Source organism: Mirounga angustirostris, unplaced genomic scaffold (assembly GCF_029215605.1).
Source record: "Mirounga angustirostris isolate CCGP_5_RB_7025 unplaced genomic scaffold, mMirAng1.0.hap1 SCAF_15, whole genome shotgun sequence".
NCBI lineage: Eukaryota > Metazoa > Chordata > Mammalia > Carnivora > Phocidae > Mirounga > Mirounga angustirostris.
In genome coordinates, this window is record NW_026991723.1 from 27094486 (window position 1) to 27110970 (window position 16485).

General features: G+C 46.3%; 1 protein-coding gene across 6 annotated transcripts in view; it reads right to left on the reverse strand.

Annotated features, from left to right (window-relative positions):
• CUNH9orf153 (chromosome unknown C9orf153 homolog) overlaps nucleotides 1-16240 on the reverse strand; it is a 63420-nt gene extending 47180 nt beyond the window's left edge. For 3 of the 6 annotated variants that reach the window (XR_010407651.1, XM_064579262.1, XM_045882344.3), the window contains exon 1: nucleotides 16106-16240. The gene's annotated coding sequence lies outside the window, so the exon portion shown is untranslated. Of the gene's footprint in view, nucleotides 1-8684; nucleotides 8836-8979; nucleotides 9109-10665; nucleotides 10964-16105 lie in introns of all 6 variants that reach the window. The other 3 variants (XM_064579260.1, XM_064579259.1, XM_064579261.1) reach the window with 3 other exon arrangements.
• Nucleotides 16241-16485: the final 245 nt, after the last annotated feature.

Consider the following 16485-nt stretch of genomic DNA (forward strand, 5'->3'; position numbering starts at 1 on the left):
ATATTTGCAACAGTTCTTAACTCTCAAGAACATTTTTTTTAGGGAGAGAGAGAGAGTGGGTGCATGAGCAGGGGGAGGGGCAAAGGGAGAGGGAGAATCTGAAGCAGGTTCCACACCCTGCACGGAGCTTGACGTGGGGCTTGATCTCACAACCCTGAGATCATGACCTGAGCCAAAACCAAGAGTTGGACACCCAACCCACTGAGCCACCCAGGCACCACAAAAATATTTTTCTATATAAGAAACTGGGCCCGGAGAGTTTTCTCTCTTCCTCTTGAACCCAGTAAGATGACAATAAAGGAGTTAGATGTTAAAGTATAAACTTACCACTACAACAAAACAGCAAAGAAAACACTTATGAGGGGAGCCACGAAGTGGTCTTAGGTTTTGCAAACACCAGCTCTCCCTCACAGGTACCTCACAGGGGAAATGTGCACAGGGGAGATCAGGGTAGCAGCAGTTAGGTGTTTGGAGGGTGCCGTGCAGGCCTCCTCGTGGGGATGGACTGTCGGGGCTCCCCAAGCCTCTTTGACTCTTCACCATACTCCAGCAGCCTGACAAGGTCACAGAAACCACCTTCAGCAAGGCTCTTCCCCTGAATCTCACATTCGAGCTCCAGGTTCACTTTCTCGAATGCACCCAGCCCCCAACTCCCTACATCATCCTCAGGTCTTCGTACTAATAACCAGTCCTTACACCACACGCCTTGCATGACAACTACTGTATTGTATCAGCTTCACACTTCAACATCTCTGAAAAGCAGGATGTAGGTTACAGTCAGTGGGGGGCCTCACCGTTGATGGTAGCCCAGTGGCTGTCAAGACTATTCTCATGGCCTGTGCTTGCGTGAAATTGGACATGGCTGTTGATGTTCAGCCTGATGATATTGTTGAACAGCTGTTGTTCATTCACCTAAATCATATGCATTATGGTAGCACAGGCTGCATTTAATTACTATTTGAGGGTGCCTGGGTGGCTCAGTAGGTTAAGCGTCTGCCTTTGGCTCAGATCACGATCTCAGGGTCCTGGGATCGAGCTCCACATCAGGCTCCCTGCTCAGCGGGGAGTCTGCTTCTCCCTCTGCCCCTCCCCCCACTTGTGCACGTGCTCTCTCTCTCTCTCAAATAAATAAATAAAAATTTTTAAAAAGCATGTTTGAAGTGTTTTTGTCAGTCTGCTCTGTCCAATATGGTAGCCACTATCTATGTGAGGCCATGGAGCCCTTGATATGTGACTAGTCCAAATTGAGATGTGCTGTGGTATGAAAAAAGGAATCAAAATATCTCATTAAGGATTTGTATGTTGGTTATATGCTAAAAGTATGCTATTTCAGATACACTGGGTAAATGAAATAGGTTAAAATTATTTTTCCTATTTCTTTTACTTTTTTGAATGTGGCTACTAGAAAACTTAAAATCACATTAAGTGACTTGCATTCTACTCTTTTTGACAATGCTCATCTATAAAATAACACCAATTTAGCATTTATCACAGGCGGGCACTGAATAGAGCAGGATATATATAATAAAAGTCAGGGCCTAAATAGTCTAAAAGAGCTCTTTTTCTTTAATGGAGAGTAGATACACAATAGAAAATGTAATAGCGAAGCATGTCAGCATTTCTTTATTTATTTAAAAGATTTATTTATTTTAGAGAGAGACGAGGGTGGGCAGAGGAAGAGAGAGAATCTCCAGCAGACTCCCCATTGAGCGCAGAGCCCCACTCAGGGGGGCTTGATCCCAGGACCCTGAGATCACGACCTGAGCCGAAATCAAGAGTCAAAAGCTTAACTGACTGCGCCACCCAGGTGCCCCTGAATCATGTCCACATTTAAATAGGAATGAGTGATCATGGAATTCCATGTGCCTAAAACCCAGCCAGGAACAGCCTGAAGCCCTCTGGACCACCCCATCGCCATCTCCTTCCCTCCCTACACCCAGAGATAAACACCCTCCTGAATTTTGTGTTTAGCATTCTCTTCTTTTTTTCTTTTCTTTCTTCTCCACTTTTCTCACATATGTAGGTCTCCCTACAGGTTTCTCTTGCAACTTGCTTCCCTCTTTTTAAAATTTTAATTGCAGCAAAATAAACATAACATAAAATTTACCATCACAATCATTTCCAAGTGTAGAGTTAGCTAGTGTTAAGTATATTTCCACCGTTGTCCAGAACTTTTTCATCTTGCATGATGGAAAACGATCTCCTTTTTAAAATGGAAGCACAACCGTGAGCGAGAAACCGCTGTTGCTCCAGTGAGATGCAGGCTCCAGTGGAAAACAGAGGCCCGGGGCCTCGTCTGACCTCCGTTCCCCTGTGAGTCTCAAGGGTCTCTTTTGGGGGAGTCAGAAGCAATGCGGTGACTGCGTCCTGGCTAGCACGGGGTCCACCCCTGCTGGGGCATCAGGTGGGATACGGGGTGGGCCACTTCATTTTGTATTTTCTGCAGTTTCTGTTCACAATGGCCAACCTCCAAATCTCAGGAGTGGGTCAACACAGAACTTCCCTTTGGGGTGCAGTAAATACCCACTGTTCATCTTTTCTCTCTGGCTTTTTATCTGGCTGTCTTTTATCTCTTTTCTGAGATGAAGAGCACTTTATCTTCCAACCCTTCTGTTTTGTGACCGGGCCCTTGGGTTTATAAGAGCTGCTCTTGTTCTGAGTGTTCCTTTCCATGTCCTTTCTTGCTCCATGATGCAGCGTTTCATCCCTCTGAAGACACTACAGTTTTTTGTTTTTTAAGATTCATTTATTTGAGAGAGCATGAGCTGTCTCCTCCCAACAGAGTCTTTCTGTCTCTCTGACTCCTGTTTTGGCCCCTAACTTCCATGATAGGGGCAGTCCTCAGATGTCTGGTAAGCTGTGATTGTCTTTTCACGAGTACAAATGGGGTGCTAAAAAGCTGGCAGGAAACTCTATACACACTAATGGGGATTTAAGCTTTGAGTGGACCATTTGGGGGAGGATCCCATACTATGAGCACCTTTAGGCCTTTCCTGGGCTGGTAAGATACCCCATTCCCTGGTCTGGAGGGTGCTAAGTATCTCACGGTGACAGGACAAATGCAGAGCATGGGTAGGGCCAGGGGTCCCTGTATCAGGCACTTACTGTACACACATTCACAGAATCCCTTGTTTTGTTTGGGTGACTGCTGGTTGTTTTCCGGTATGATACTAACACCCTCTACTGGGCCTGGCTCTCCCAGTCTGCAGACTCTGTGTTAGCTTCTCCACAGAGAAATTCTTTGGGTTACAGGCAGAGGCATGAAGTGGGGAGGGCATCCGGGGGTCCACCTTCTCATACAGTGCTCAATAACCATCCTCTTGGCCCACCTTTCCCATCGAAGAGCTGGTGTCGCCTGCGGTGAAGCCTTTTGAGAACTGGGGGGCATAATAGGGCCATCTGGTTCTCAGTTTCCTCCAGTTTGCCAAACCATTAGTAGCCCCTCATCCATCTACCTTCCAACTTCCAAAATACTACTGATGTTAGCATCTCTCAGGATCTTACCTTTGTGTAATGTCTTTTTAACAGACATCCTTGTGTTGCAGTTTTATTCTAAAATCAAGGCATGAAATTACTTGGAAGCTTCTTTCCCTTTTTTTGTTTTTGTTTTTAGATTTTATTTATTTATTTGAGAGACAGAGTGAGCGTGCAAGAGAGTGCACGCATGAGCAGGGGCAGAGTGAGAGGGAGAAGCAGGCTCCACACTGATCAGGAAGCCTGACGTGGAGCTCGATCCGGGACCCTGGGAGCATGAGCTGAAGGCAGACACTTAACCAACTCAGCCACCCAGGCACCCCTGGAGGTTTCAGTCCATCATCTTAACGTACATCAGTGGTCTCCCTTTATCCCCACTTCTTTACAGGGCAGAGTGGACATGCGGTGACCACAACTTGATCTTGTGTCGCGTTCACGGTATCTGTCCAAACAGCATCATAACCAAGAAGTAGCTCCCTGGGAGTGAGAAGGTGTGTGGACGGGTGGAGACAGGTCCTTCATTTCTGGAACAATAGCCCTCCTCCACTGCACCTGCGGTAGGACACCTGATCATCTATTTCCGTCTACAACCCACCCCTCCAATGGCTTTTCACTGCAGGTTCAGTGACACAGAACAATGCATCACTGTGGCTTCCTTCCTCGTGTTTACATACAGCACAGGTCTGCAACTGGAAATGCTTCTGTCATATTGTAGATTATTAATCGTTGTACAATAAGATCTTTGATGGGGCACCTGGCTGGCTCAGTTGGAAGAGCATGTGACTCTTGGCTCTCAGGGTTCGAGCCCCATGTTGGGTATAGAGATTAACTAAATAAATAAACTGACAAAATGAAATTAAAAAAATCTCTAAAGGGGTGCCTCTTGGCTCAGTTGGTTAAGCATCTGACTTTTGGTTTTGGCCCAGGTCATGATCTCACGGTTGTGAGATCGAGCCCTGCGTTGGGCTCCACGCTCAGCTGAGTCTGCTTGAGATTCTCCCTCTCCCTTTGCCCCTCCCTATGCTCTCACACACACATTCTCTCTCTCTCTCTCTCAAATAAATTAATTTTTAAAAATCTAAAAAAATAAGATCTTTGATTAAACTATTTGGCCACTAGCTCATTTTGTTTCTCATGGAACATAACATATGTGAGTAACTCTGTAGACAGGTTTCTAACAGAATGGTAACATGTACCTACCTGCTTCAATAAGTAAAGCTTTTGAATAACAGATTGACCATTTTTGTATTTACTTTCTGTTTAGCAATGAATCATTTTATCCTTTTTTTTGTACTTCTTCTGGAAAAGTGCCTCATCATCACCACCTTTTACTGTTGAAGAACTCAAAAGCTTTGATGGCACCCTCTGACCAGGTTTTGTAACTTTGCTGGGGAAGACCCAGGCAAGCAGAAGCTCCAATCTAATTAAATTCAGTTTTCAGATATTCATTGTGGCACCTCCCATTAAGTTCCTAAGTAAGCTCTACACCCACTGTGGGGCTTGAGCTCATGATGCTGAGATCCAGACACATCTCCTATTAAGTTTTAATGTTCAACTGCTTTGTGTAAAATCACACCTGCAGATTTGCTTGACCCAACAAATCCTGACATTCTAAATCATTCTGGACTCATAGTTACCTTGGGTATTTGAAAGATTTTTCTGATCTGTAGGATATAAAATACTGTTTCCATCATTATTTTACATTTCTGTGAACACTTTTGGGCCACTAATCCCTTTTTAAAAAGTGAAATGGAGTAAAATATAACACAATAGCAATAATAAAGATTGCGAATTTGAGGGGTGCCTGGGTGGCTCAGTCGGTTAATTGTCTGCCTTTGGCTCAGGTCATGATCTCTAGTCCTGGGATCGAGCCCCGCATCTGGCTCCCTGCTCTGCAGAGAGCCTGCTTCTCCCCCACTCTCTGTTGCTCCCCCTGCTTATGCTCTCTCTCTCAAATAAATAAATAAAATCTTAAAAAAATAATGGCAAATTTGATACCCAAATTGACTGGTAAGCCAGCCAATGGTGTGAAAAATACATTAACCAGGATGAACCTTGTCAAATGAATGTTACTTAAGACAATCTGATTAATGTTGTCCTTATGGAAAATGCTCAACATTTAAATATGGAATGGTTGTGAAAATAGGGTTTTTGTGAAGTCGCTACAATCTTACATCTCCAATTCAAGACATGTGACTACTACTGTGTCATTGCTTTTTCCTCTGAAACCTCCAGATGCCTGTGGCCCACTGGAGAGATTACAGGGTTCCACACTTTGGGAATGTTGGTCTGAGAAGAGGACCCCTTGGGAAGTAGGTGCGAGCCCACAGGGACCCAAGGATTCATCCGGACTTTGTTAGCTCTTGCATGATTTTGTCACCAAAATGCCTACTGGGCTTTCCTGGTGGATTTCCCCAGATTCCCCAGCCTTGGAATCTGTCTGCCTATGCCCTCCTCGTGTGTGGCATAGTGGCCGGCCCAGAGTGGGTACTGTTATTACAGGCCTTCTGTTGGGCTCGTCAGATGAATTGCATATAACACAACTGACTAGGGAATACAATGTGCTACTATTGATTGTAATGCAATCAGAATTGGAACTATGGATCCATCAGATTCAGCACCTCAGAGAAAGAAAAAGCCTGTGGCACTGGCCAAGAGCAGACCGTGGAGTGGCCTTGTTTACCAGCACGTGGCATGGGAATAAGGTGAGAACAATGGCTTGGGAGTGCATTGTGGAAGGTGGCATGCACCACCCTGCCACGGCTGATATGCCAAGAGAGCTTATCAGTCTTGAGCAGATACCAGACACAAAGGTCAGAGTGTTTTCTGATATGTGGATTTTATGGCTGTACACAGCCAACTATTCAAAATGACCTTTACTGGGGCCCTTGGCTGGCTAAGTCGGAAGAGCATGTGACTCTTGATCTCAGGGTTGTGAGTTCAAGCCCCAGGTTGGGTGTAGAGATTACTTAAATAAACTTAAAAAAAAAATGACCTTTATTATTTAAATTTTGGTAGGAAAAAAATGAACGAAACTGTCAATCCTTCCTTTGAAATAATTGCTTTCAAAATGCAATTTTTGAAAACCTGAGTTTCTTAGGAATGCAACTTTCTGATTATTTTGCTAATAAAAGACATCTTTTCTATTGAATCACTTTATCGGACACCTGAAACTAATATAATGCTGTATGTTAATTATACTGGAATTAAAAATTTTTTAAAAAGCTCTTTAAAAAAAAGACTTCTGAGGGGCACTTGGGCGGCTCAGTTGGTTAAGCATCTGACTCTAGGTTTCAGTTCATGATCTCAGGGTCATGAGACTGAGCCCCACTCAGGCTCAACATCCAGCACGGAGTCTGCTTGTCCCTCTGTGCTCCCCCGCCACCCCCCTTCATAAATAAATAAATCTTAAAAAAAAGACTTCTGAATAATTAATACTTTGTTTTTTAAAAGAGCAGTTTCAGGTTTACAGAAAATTGTTTGAAAAGTGTTCACATTTCTCCACCATCCCCTATTTTTTTTTTTTTTAAAGATTTTATTTATTTATTTGAGAGAGAGAGAATGAGAGAGAGAGAACACATGAGAGGGGATAGGGTCAGAGGACGAAGCAGACTCCCTGCCAAGCAGGGAGCCTGATGCGGGACTCGATCCAGGGACTCCAGGATCATGACCTGAGCCGAAGGCAGTCGCTTAACCAACTGAGCCACCCAGGCGCCCTCCACCATCCCCTATTAACACCCCACATTAGTGTGATGCATTTATTGTAACTGATGGACCAATATTATTATTATTTTTTAAAGATTTATTTATTTATTTGAGACAGTGAGTGAATGTGAACAGGGGGAAGGAAGAGGGAGACAGAATCTCAAGCAGACTCCCTGCTGAGTGGGGAGCCCAATGCGGGGCTCCATCTCACAACCCCGAGATCATGACCTGAGCTGAAATCAAGCCGGATGCTTAACTGACCAAGCCACCCAGGTGCACTGGACCAATATTATTATTAACCCAAGTCTTTAGTTTACATTGGGGTTGACTTTGTGCTGTACATCTTGTGGGTGATGACAAACGTATCCACACAAACGTATTACACATAACACAGAACAGTTTTAGTGCCCTAGAAATCCTGTGCTCCAATGTCTTATTTTCTATAAGCCACACTGGGTCAACCCTTCCTAAAAGAGAATTCTGATCCAAACTTGCTCTCGCTCAAAACCCTCAGTGGCCCACAGCATGCAAGCACATTCACCTAGTGCTGAGGGCTTTTCAGCCCAGCCAGCAGCCATAAGCACCCGTGTCCCCACCACTTCCCTGTCGGGTGGCTCTCCTCCCGAGGGTGGATCGTCTGACAGCGCCCACACACATGGCACCCACGGCCCTCACTCTCCCACGTCCGTGCCTGTTTATCCATTCTCTCCAGACAGAGGCCCCGGTGCCCTTCTCCTCACAGTGGCAGCCCACCTCTGCTCCCTCGTGTAGTCCTCCCGCTTCTCTGAGCCTCCTCGACAGTGTCCCTGCGTCTCCTCAATGGCATCTATTGTTTTCCATCTTGTTCAGTTGTACTGGTCTTACCTTCCCCAGCTGAGCACAGTGGAGAAGAGAAGCAAGGTCTTTCTTGCTAACCTTGAGCTCAGTACTCAGGATACACATATGTAAAATGGGCCTGGTAAGTATAGTGTCCACTCCCCAAAGCTGCATGAGGATTCAGTGTGCTGAGTCCTGCAGACTGCCTGCAAGGCGGCCTCGCTCCCAGGACTTGCTCACTAAGTGTGAGCAGCTTCATCACGGCCACCACCTGCTACCACTATGCTCTTCCTCCTCCTACCACCACCCCTCCTCCTGCAGGGTCACCTCCGGGCGGGGGGACATCTTTGTGTCCTCCACAACACGAGGCATGATGATAGCAAGGGCTCCATGAACACTTGATGAAGCAGCTGGAGCCGTGTGGTCCCACACAGAAAGCAAGCCCAAAACAAACCAACAGGACGGATTTGCGTGGGGACAGTGGCATTCCTTGGAGGCCTCTCCAAATGAGCCAGCCCCCATCCTCCCTGAGCCAGGGAGAAAGCAAGTGGTAACGAACATCTTATGGTGATGTGGGCAGTTCACAGTCTGCTGTGTCACAGGCACTCAGGTCAGGGGATGTGGGAGTGGCTCAGGGACCTCAGGAGAGAACAGAGGATGCCAGTGTCTTTAAAAATGGGAATCAGTACCTGGTGTAGGCTCCAGGGAAGATCTCTGCTTGATTCTGGTTTGCTTGGTGGAGGCAGCAGCATGTGACCTATAGGATAGAATCCCAAAAGGAAGGAGCCAGACTCCCAAAAACAGAAACCAGAGAAGAGGGGCACTGTTCCACTCACCAACCTAGAGGAGGAACAGATGTCCTTGGGGTTTCCCGTGGTCAATGCCAACCGTGCCCACCCATCTCCGCACCTACAACCACTTATACTCCACTTCCTTTGATACCAAGGACAAGCTGTGCAGCCGCAGGGGGGCTTACTTTCTCACCTCTTCTCCAGGGAACTGGCTAATGTTGAGCAGGATCCTAGGCCAGTTTGGAAGCACTGGCTGGGTGACCAGCCTTAGCTTCGTCTGCCGTCCACACCACCACGGTGTGCTTATGGGTGCCCCTAGCACCTGAAACGTAAGGTAGTATGTATGGAAGGGAAGAAGAAAGATAAGACCCTACCTAGGTGGGTAGCAGCTGGGGTACGAAGTGGTGAGATGGATTGAACAGTGCGATTCCATCCAAAGGAATTGCCATCGACCGATGCTGACTGTCCTCTGAGCTCTGTGGACGGTCCCCAGGGAATGATAGTTGCTCAGTGGCATTGGCTGGACTGACAGGCCTGCTTGGGCAGGGGCAGGAGGTTAACACCTGGCAGCTTTGGATGGAAGCCAGTTTGAGGAGTTCATTTATTTCTACCCAGTTTGGGCCCAAGGGAAACAGCTTGTCTGCATATGCTGGTTCTGGAAACTGGGAGAGGAAGCTCTCTACCATTTTTTGATCTCCTCCTTTCAGACTGTCCTCTCTACCGAGGCCATACACTCTCAGGGCTGGATGTGGGGACAGGCGTAGTGAGAGTAGAGCCAAGTCAGGGCTAGGAGTCCGTGGGAACATGGTGGGGAAGGAAGGTACAGAAACCCAGGAAGACGGCAAGGCTGCTAAGTGAAGGCCCCAAGGGAAGAGGGCGACTGGTGAGGCTTAGTCATGACCAGCTGGGTCCAGCTTCCTGTAACCTGCTGGAAGGAGGTCAGTTTCCCAACCCTGATTTGTAGACATGAACCCAGCTACCACCTCATCTCTCAGCGCCAGTCTCTCCTGTCTCTCTCCACCGCCCACTTCACCCCTCCTCTCCTAGCCACGCCCAAACTGGCTGAATTTTCCCTTTTCTCTTCTCTCATTATGCCCTAGGAGTGGGTCAGTCACAGCACTTACCACTTGCTTTGTAATTATGTGGCCATCTTGTTTGTCTGGGAGCAGGGCTGGGCCTCATTCATCTGGTACCCCCTGGGCTAGCCTGGCATCTGGCAATGCTAATGCTTAGTGTTGGTGAGTAACTGCATTGTGACATATGGACCTCCTCAAGGTCACATAAACAGCTGCATGACATGAAGGGTCAGGGGATTAACTTCCTGCATGAGGGTAATGGGTGGAATGTGGAGGATGGACATTTTATTTTATTTTTAAAGATTTTATTTATTTATTTGACAGAGAGACACAGCAAGAGCAGGAACACAAGCAGGGGGAGTGGGAGAGGGAGAAGCAGACTTCCTGCTGAGCAGGGAGCCCGATGCGGGGCTCAATCCCAGGACCCTGGGATCATCACCTGGGGACTGTCCACAGAGCTCAGAGGACAGGACTGTCCACGACCTGGGCTGAAGGCAGATGTTTAATGACTGAGCCACCCAGGCGCCCCATGGACAGACATTTTAAAAAGCAAATATGAAGTAGCTGAATTGTCAAGTTTTTTCCTTCTATAGATATGGACAAGATGCAGAAGAGAAATGGAGGCAGTTACTAGGAGACAGACTGCTTCCTACGTCTGCCCACATGGTTGGGCTGGAAGTGGATTGGGGCTGCATTGGAAAGAAAATGAGGAAGAGAAGATCTGTTGTAGCACCAAATGGTGTCTCTAGACTTTGTTCCCTGACAAGAGTGAGGGTCGTGCTATAGATTTAACTTCATTTTACCTGTTTCTCCCGAGTCCTCATAAAGAATTTCGTCTGGGTCAGTCGAGTGCACAGTCTTTTGATGCTTTTATTCCTGTTTGATGCTTTTCTTAAACTGCCCTCAATTGTTCATAAATAACCATCAGCAGACACATCATCAATGGACAGTCTCACGGCTGAATAGAGGACTCCATCAGAATGGGTTAAAGAGCAACAGTAGTAACTGTTTAGGCCAACTCTCCTGCTGATGAAGATTAAAAATGTACCCCCTGATCAGACACAAGAGGACAAATGCTGTATGGCTGCAGGGCTGAGGTGCCTGGAGTGGACAAGTCCAGAGACAGGAAGTAGAATGGTGGTTACCACGGACTGAAGTTGGGGAGGAACGAACAGTGTTTAATGGGTACAGAGTTTCGGTTTGGAAAGATGAGAAAGTTCTAGAGATGGATGGTGACGGTTGTGCAGCAATGTGAAGGTACTTACGGCCACTGAACTGCACCCTTAAAAGTGGTTTAAATGGTAAATTCTGCTATGTGCAGTTTACCACAAAACACATTTCCTGAGGAATGGCAAGGCCCTGTGCCACCTTATGTGGCCACTCAGAGAAGGGCCGTGCAAGATTTCCCCTCCCTGAGATGTCAAACTTGGTCTATCCGAGAAGACTCTGGTTCCAGAGTATTAGGGTCAAAGCAACTTAGGGGCCGTCCAGATCACCTGGTTGTGCTGGGTAATGCAGTGGGGACTGAGCTGGGGACCCAGCCACGAAGGAAGCTACTAAGTGGAAATGGGCATCCTTGAGACATTTAGTATTTCACAATACTGAAAGGAATCAGACAGCACTTAAGAGTTAAAACTGGCAGCTAAGCAGTCTGGGAGGCCCTGTGATCTCAAGAGTGGCAACACGGCCACAACTCATGCCCATCAGAAGCCCTGCAGTGGGTAGTTGGTAAAAACAAACACAGGTGCGAATTATCACTTAATACAACCAGGTACTTCTGGAGATAGTTTAAAACCTTGCTACTCAAAGGTGGTCTGCAAAGCACCAGCATGGGCTTTACGTGGAACTTGGCTCAACGTGCAGAACCGCAGGCCACCCTAGACCTTTGGGATCAGGTCTGCACTATTAACAAGATCCTCAGATTTATTTGCACTTTGAAGCTTGAGGACTGCTTGAAGACCTGGACTCCATGGAGAACAATAAACATGTAAGGTTTATTCTTTTAGTAATCTCTACACTTGATGTGGGGCTTGAACTCACGACCCAGAGAGCGAGCGTCGCATGCTCTTCTGACTGAGCGAGCCAGGCACCCCTAAATGTGTACTTAATAGTCAACAGTTGGGAATTACTTGTTCACGGAAGTAAATCCATGATGCAATCCACTAGGGCTATCAAAGACATAGGGGAGTTTTACACTGGGAGGCTATCACTGGTACAGAGCCCTTGCCTTGGGGAAGGTTACGTTCTATGCCATTCATGAGAACCCTAACCTTTACTGAAGATTTTGGTGGACAGCAAGGGAGGCAGTCGACATCACATATCCCACTGTGACTCTAACCCCAACATGGGCTCTGCATTGCAGAGGGACAGGGTAGGTGGACCCCCAGCCTGGCTAAGTCTGGTGTGGACCCCTCGCCCTCCAGTCCAAGGAGGGGGTTCAGCTACTACTCCTTAGTTAAGACACATCCATGTGGGAATTCTTTAAGATTTTATTTAAGGGGGCGGGAGAGCATGCACAAGCAGGGGGAGCAGCAGTGGCAAAGGGAGAAGCAGGCTCCCCACTGAGCAGGGAGCCGGACTTGGGGCTTGATCCCAAGACCCTGGGATCATGACTTGAGCTGAAGGCAGACACTTAAGCGACTGTGCTACTCAGGCCCCCCAACATGGGAATTCTCTTAATAGCTAATCAGCTATTTTTCTGTATAATTATATTTGTAGTTCTTTTCAATCAAGTTGTTGTGGTCATGTAAAGAAATAAGGAAATCTCCTTCAATAGATTTTAATATGGGGCAGTAACTCCCTAATTGTATGGAAACGCTCCTTTCCCTAAACTCTTGCTTTGACTGATAACCACAGGTATAAGGGACTAAAACTACAATGTACTGAGTGTCAACTCTAAGGTGGATGCTGTTTATGTGCAGTTAGCTCATCAACTTCCCCAAATCCTGAGACTGTTCTACAGAAGGGTCAGCAGGCTCAGAGAAATTACCTGACCTGTGCCAGGTCAAAAGGCTGCAACACGACAGAGCCCATGACTTAAATCCAGGTGTATCTCCCCCCAGACCTACAGCTTTGCATGCTGGCATCTCATGAACTGCCGAACTCAACCCCAGCATCAGGCTGGTTACATGCGTATTCACCCTTGAGTTGATGTGATCTCATGGCCCATGTCACGTCTGCGCCGAGGCACTAACTGGATATCTGTAAAGAGCTCTGCAGGCTCCAAGGGTCTCACAGCTGTTTGATGGCATGAGAATGACCAGGCAGCTTAGTATCACAGATTTTCCCATTTCCTGGTCTCTCAGGCATCAAAACAAGACAAGAAAGGCCGTTTTTTAAAGGTATTTCCTGATGAATGAAACCTAGGAAGTACCAGAAATCTTAGGGATGTCTGATCTTGTAGAGATTTTTTCCAACCCCCTCCCTATTTTCCTCTTTGCCAAAGAGAAAATCGTTCTTGTGGGGCAGAGGCAGAGGGCAGGGAGACACTAGGTAGCAGAAGAGCACTGTAGCCTCCGTCTCCTGAAATCTTTCCTGGGATAGTTTAGCCTCTGGAGTGGGCTTTTAAGCGTGCTCTTCTAACTAAAAAATCATCGGCTCTGTCTCTGCGTGAAGCTCCCACCACAGCAGCTGATGTCCTCCATGTCACATGGGGGCACTATGAAGTGACCTCTCAGGAGGATGCCCAGGGTTTGAAGTGGAGCTTGGCTGAAATGAGAAAGAACAGGACATGGCTGTTGGAAAGTCTTTTTGTCAAAAATAATTACAACATGCTTGGTGTTAAATGAACACCAAAAAAATGATAAAGCTCCTCTCTTCAAAAACCTTTCAATATTGTGCAAGAGACTAAAAAAACAAAAAACAGGAAAACCCAGTAAAGTGTTGCTAGTGTGATTAGCTAAGGGCCACAACACCACAGCCCTGCTGAGCTTGGTCTGTTCACAATGGAGTCTTGCCAATGGCACCTCCAAATCCTCACACTGGTCTCCCCCTCAGGCCCCACTTGGGCTTCTGCGGTACCTCCTTCCATCCTCCTCTCCGGTCAGCTTTCTCCACACTCCACAGGGCAGCCAGCCACTTTTTTTTTTTTTTTTAAAGATTTTATTTATTTGACAGAGAGAGACACAGTGAGAGAGGGAACACAAGCAGGGGGAGTGGGAGAGGGAGAAGCAGGCTTCCCGCAGAGCAGGGAGCCCGATGTGGGGCTCGATCCCAGGACCCTGGGATCATGACCTGAGCCGAAGGCAGACGCTTAATGACTGAGCCACCCAGGAGCCCCCAGCCAGACACTTCTGAATGTAGATGTTTTGATGGCCCCCTTGTAACGACTCTGAGTGGCTCCCTGCCCTTGTGACACTATAGAAGCCAGTGAAAGCCCCAGTGTTCTTGGTCTGATTGCCCCTGCTGCCTCACGTTCTTCAGAGCGCTTAGCTTCCTGCATGTTTTCAATCCTTTTTAGTTTTGTCCATTCTCTTCCCTCTTCCCCTTATCTCTTAGGGCTTTTAAAACTTGGGCTAAGTGTAACAACCTCTAGGATAACTTCTTAGAAAGTGCACCCATCTTGGTTCTAGAACATGTAGCATGGCCCAACTGCTAGGAGCACAGGCTGGTGCCAGATGGTGTGGGCGGGCTGTCATTCTGACCTGGCCACTGACCGTGTTACTCAGGTCAACTATTTTGTTCATGTTGTGCTTTAATTTCTCACCTATGAAATGACAGGAGTCAGACGTACTTCACTGGATTGTTGTGAAGACTGTATTCAAACAGCTCCTGGCACGTAGCAAGTATGCAATAAATTTTACCTATTACAACACTTACGGTATTGTCTTTATTGGTGTCTCATTTGCCAACTCTTAAGATCTCTGAGGTTGGGGACTGTCTCCGGTCATCTGTGAAACCTCAAGAAGGTGGAGAGCAGGTGCTTACAAATATGCCTGAGGTGAATTGTTAAGAAACTTTCTGAAGGTGAACATAAAGCCTGGATGACAGATCTGGAATTCCAGGTAGGGATTATGACAGGAGAACATAAGAAGGAATCTGTGCAAGAGGATGGAGGAAGCGAAAAAGGGAGAAAAGAAGGCTGAAGAAGAAAGGGAATGCCGATGTCTGGGGCCAAGAGGGATGCAAAATGGCTCTGTCAAAGGGCTGCATGGAGAAGAAAGAAGAAGACGATGCAACAGAATCTGGTGGAGGAAATTCCTGGAAGCGACGAGACTGGTTAGAGAAAAATAGCCATTATTCATTAGTTGCTGGAATAGCTACTATTCCCAAACCCTTCTTCCTTAGAAAGAAAAGGCAATTTTATGATCACAAAGAGGCCATGTTTTTTTTTTATTGACAACTCAATCTCTACATACGTACAGTATTGCACAGATTATAAGTGAATTGACAATTATATTAACAATATGGACTCATGAGCATTTACATACAGCTACTACTCTAGGTGTTGGTGCATTTTGTGCCAGGTACTTCAGTAAATACAACGGACATAAATAGGACAGCTACTTCAATTCATGAAATCAGCTTTCAGAAAAAGCGTACATGTCTTCGCATAGAACACTTAGTTTGTCAAACCCAGGAAAATCAATAACTAAATGACAAAAAGAATGCTGTCAAAAAAAAGTAGGTGATGAAAATGTTAAGAATTACAGTCATTGAACTTGAGATCCAGAAAGTGTACACGTATTTGGAATTTGAAGAAAAGACCCTCATGTTCTGCTTCAAAATGACTACTATATTCGAAAAGGATATTTCTGGGTTGGTACAAATGTCTTCTCTGCTAATATAAACCACTGTTTCAAAGTTCTAAAGAAACAAGATGGTAACTCACATAAGTGGGTTTTAAAATAAGATTCTTCTCACTCAAAATAAAATAAACTAAATACGATCTTCATCAAATTATAAAGAAATCTTATCAAAATGCCAACCAGATAAAGAAGCCAGACCACACACTGATCTTCACTGACTGCCTCAGACTGCAGAACTAGTGGCCCCTCCACGGAAGGGGAGAGAGAGTAGTTCCAACTTCTGCCACTACATAGCCCATAGTGTGAAGGTGGACGGACGTCCTGCAGGTTCCCTGGGGATTGCTTCCCCAGGTATAGCATTGAGGGGGTGGGCTGGATGGCTTTTAAGACACCTTGCAACCAAAAGGATCTAAGCCAGCTTGAGATTCCACCTTTGAGGGGATGTTCTGGGTAGCAGAAGAAATGGATTAAAAACAGTGAGTGAAGTATTTCTTACCTTTTGATGCCATCGCTCAGAACTGTTCTGCACTGCAGTTCAAGGAAATCTTTGTTCGATACTTTCATCTACCGGCTGGTGCTGCTAAAGGGTAAAGCAAATGAGGCATCTGACAAAGAAATTTTGGACACAAACGTAGAAACGCTGTGCCAAGTTTGGGTAGAAAACCAGTGCACTTCCACGTCATGCCAGCAGTCAGGATCTTCTGCCATCAATCTGGTCGGGAAATGAACGTTCACGCCACTCTCAACAGTGAGCTATGGCGTGCACACGTATTAAAAATACGTTTCCTGAAATCCTCCCAGGTAGGCAGCTTTCATGAAACTGGTTCTAATAGAAAGGATGCAAGACAATTAAGTACAGGGTAGGATTTTTTTTTT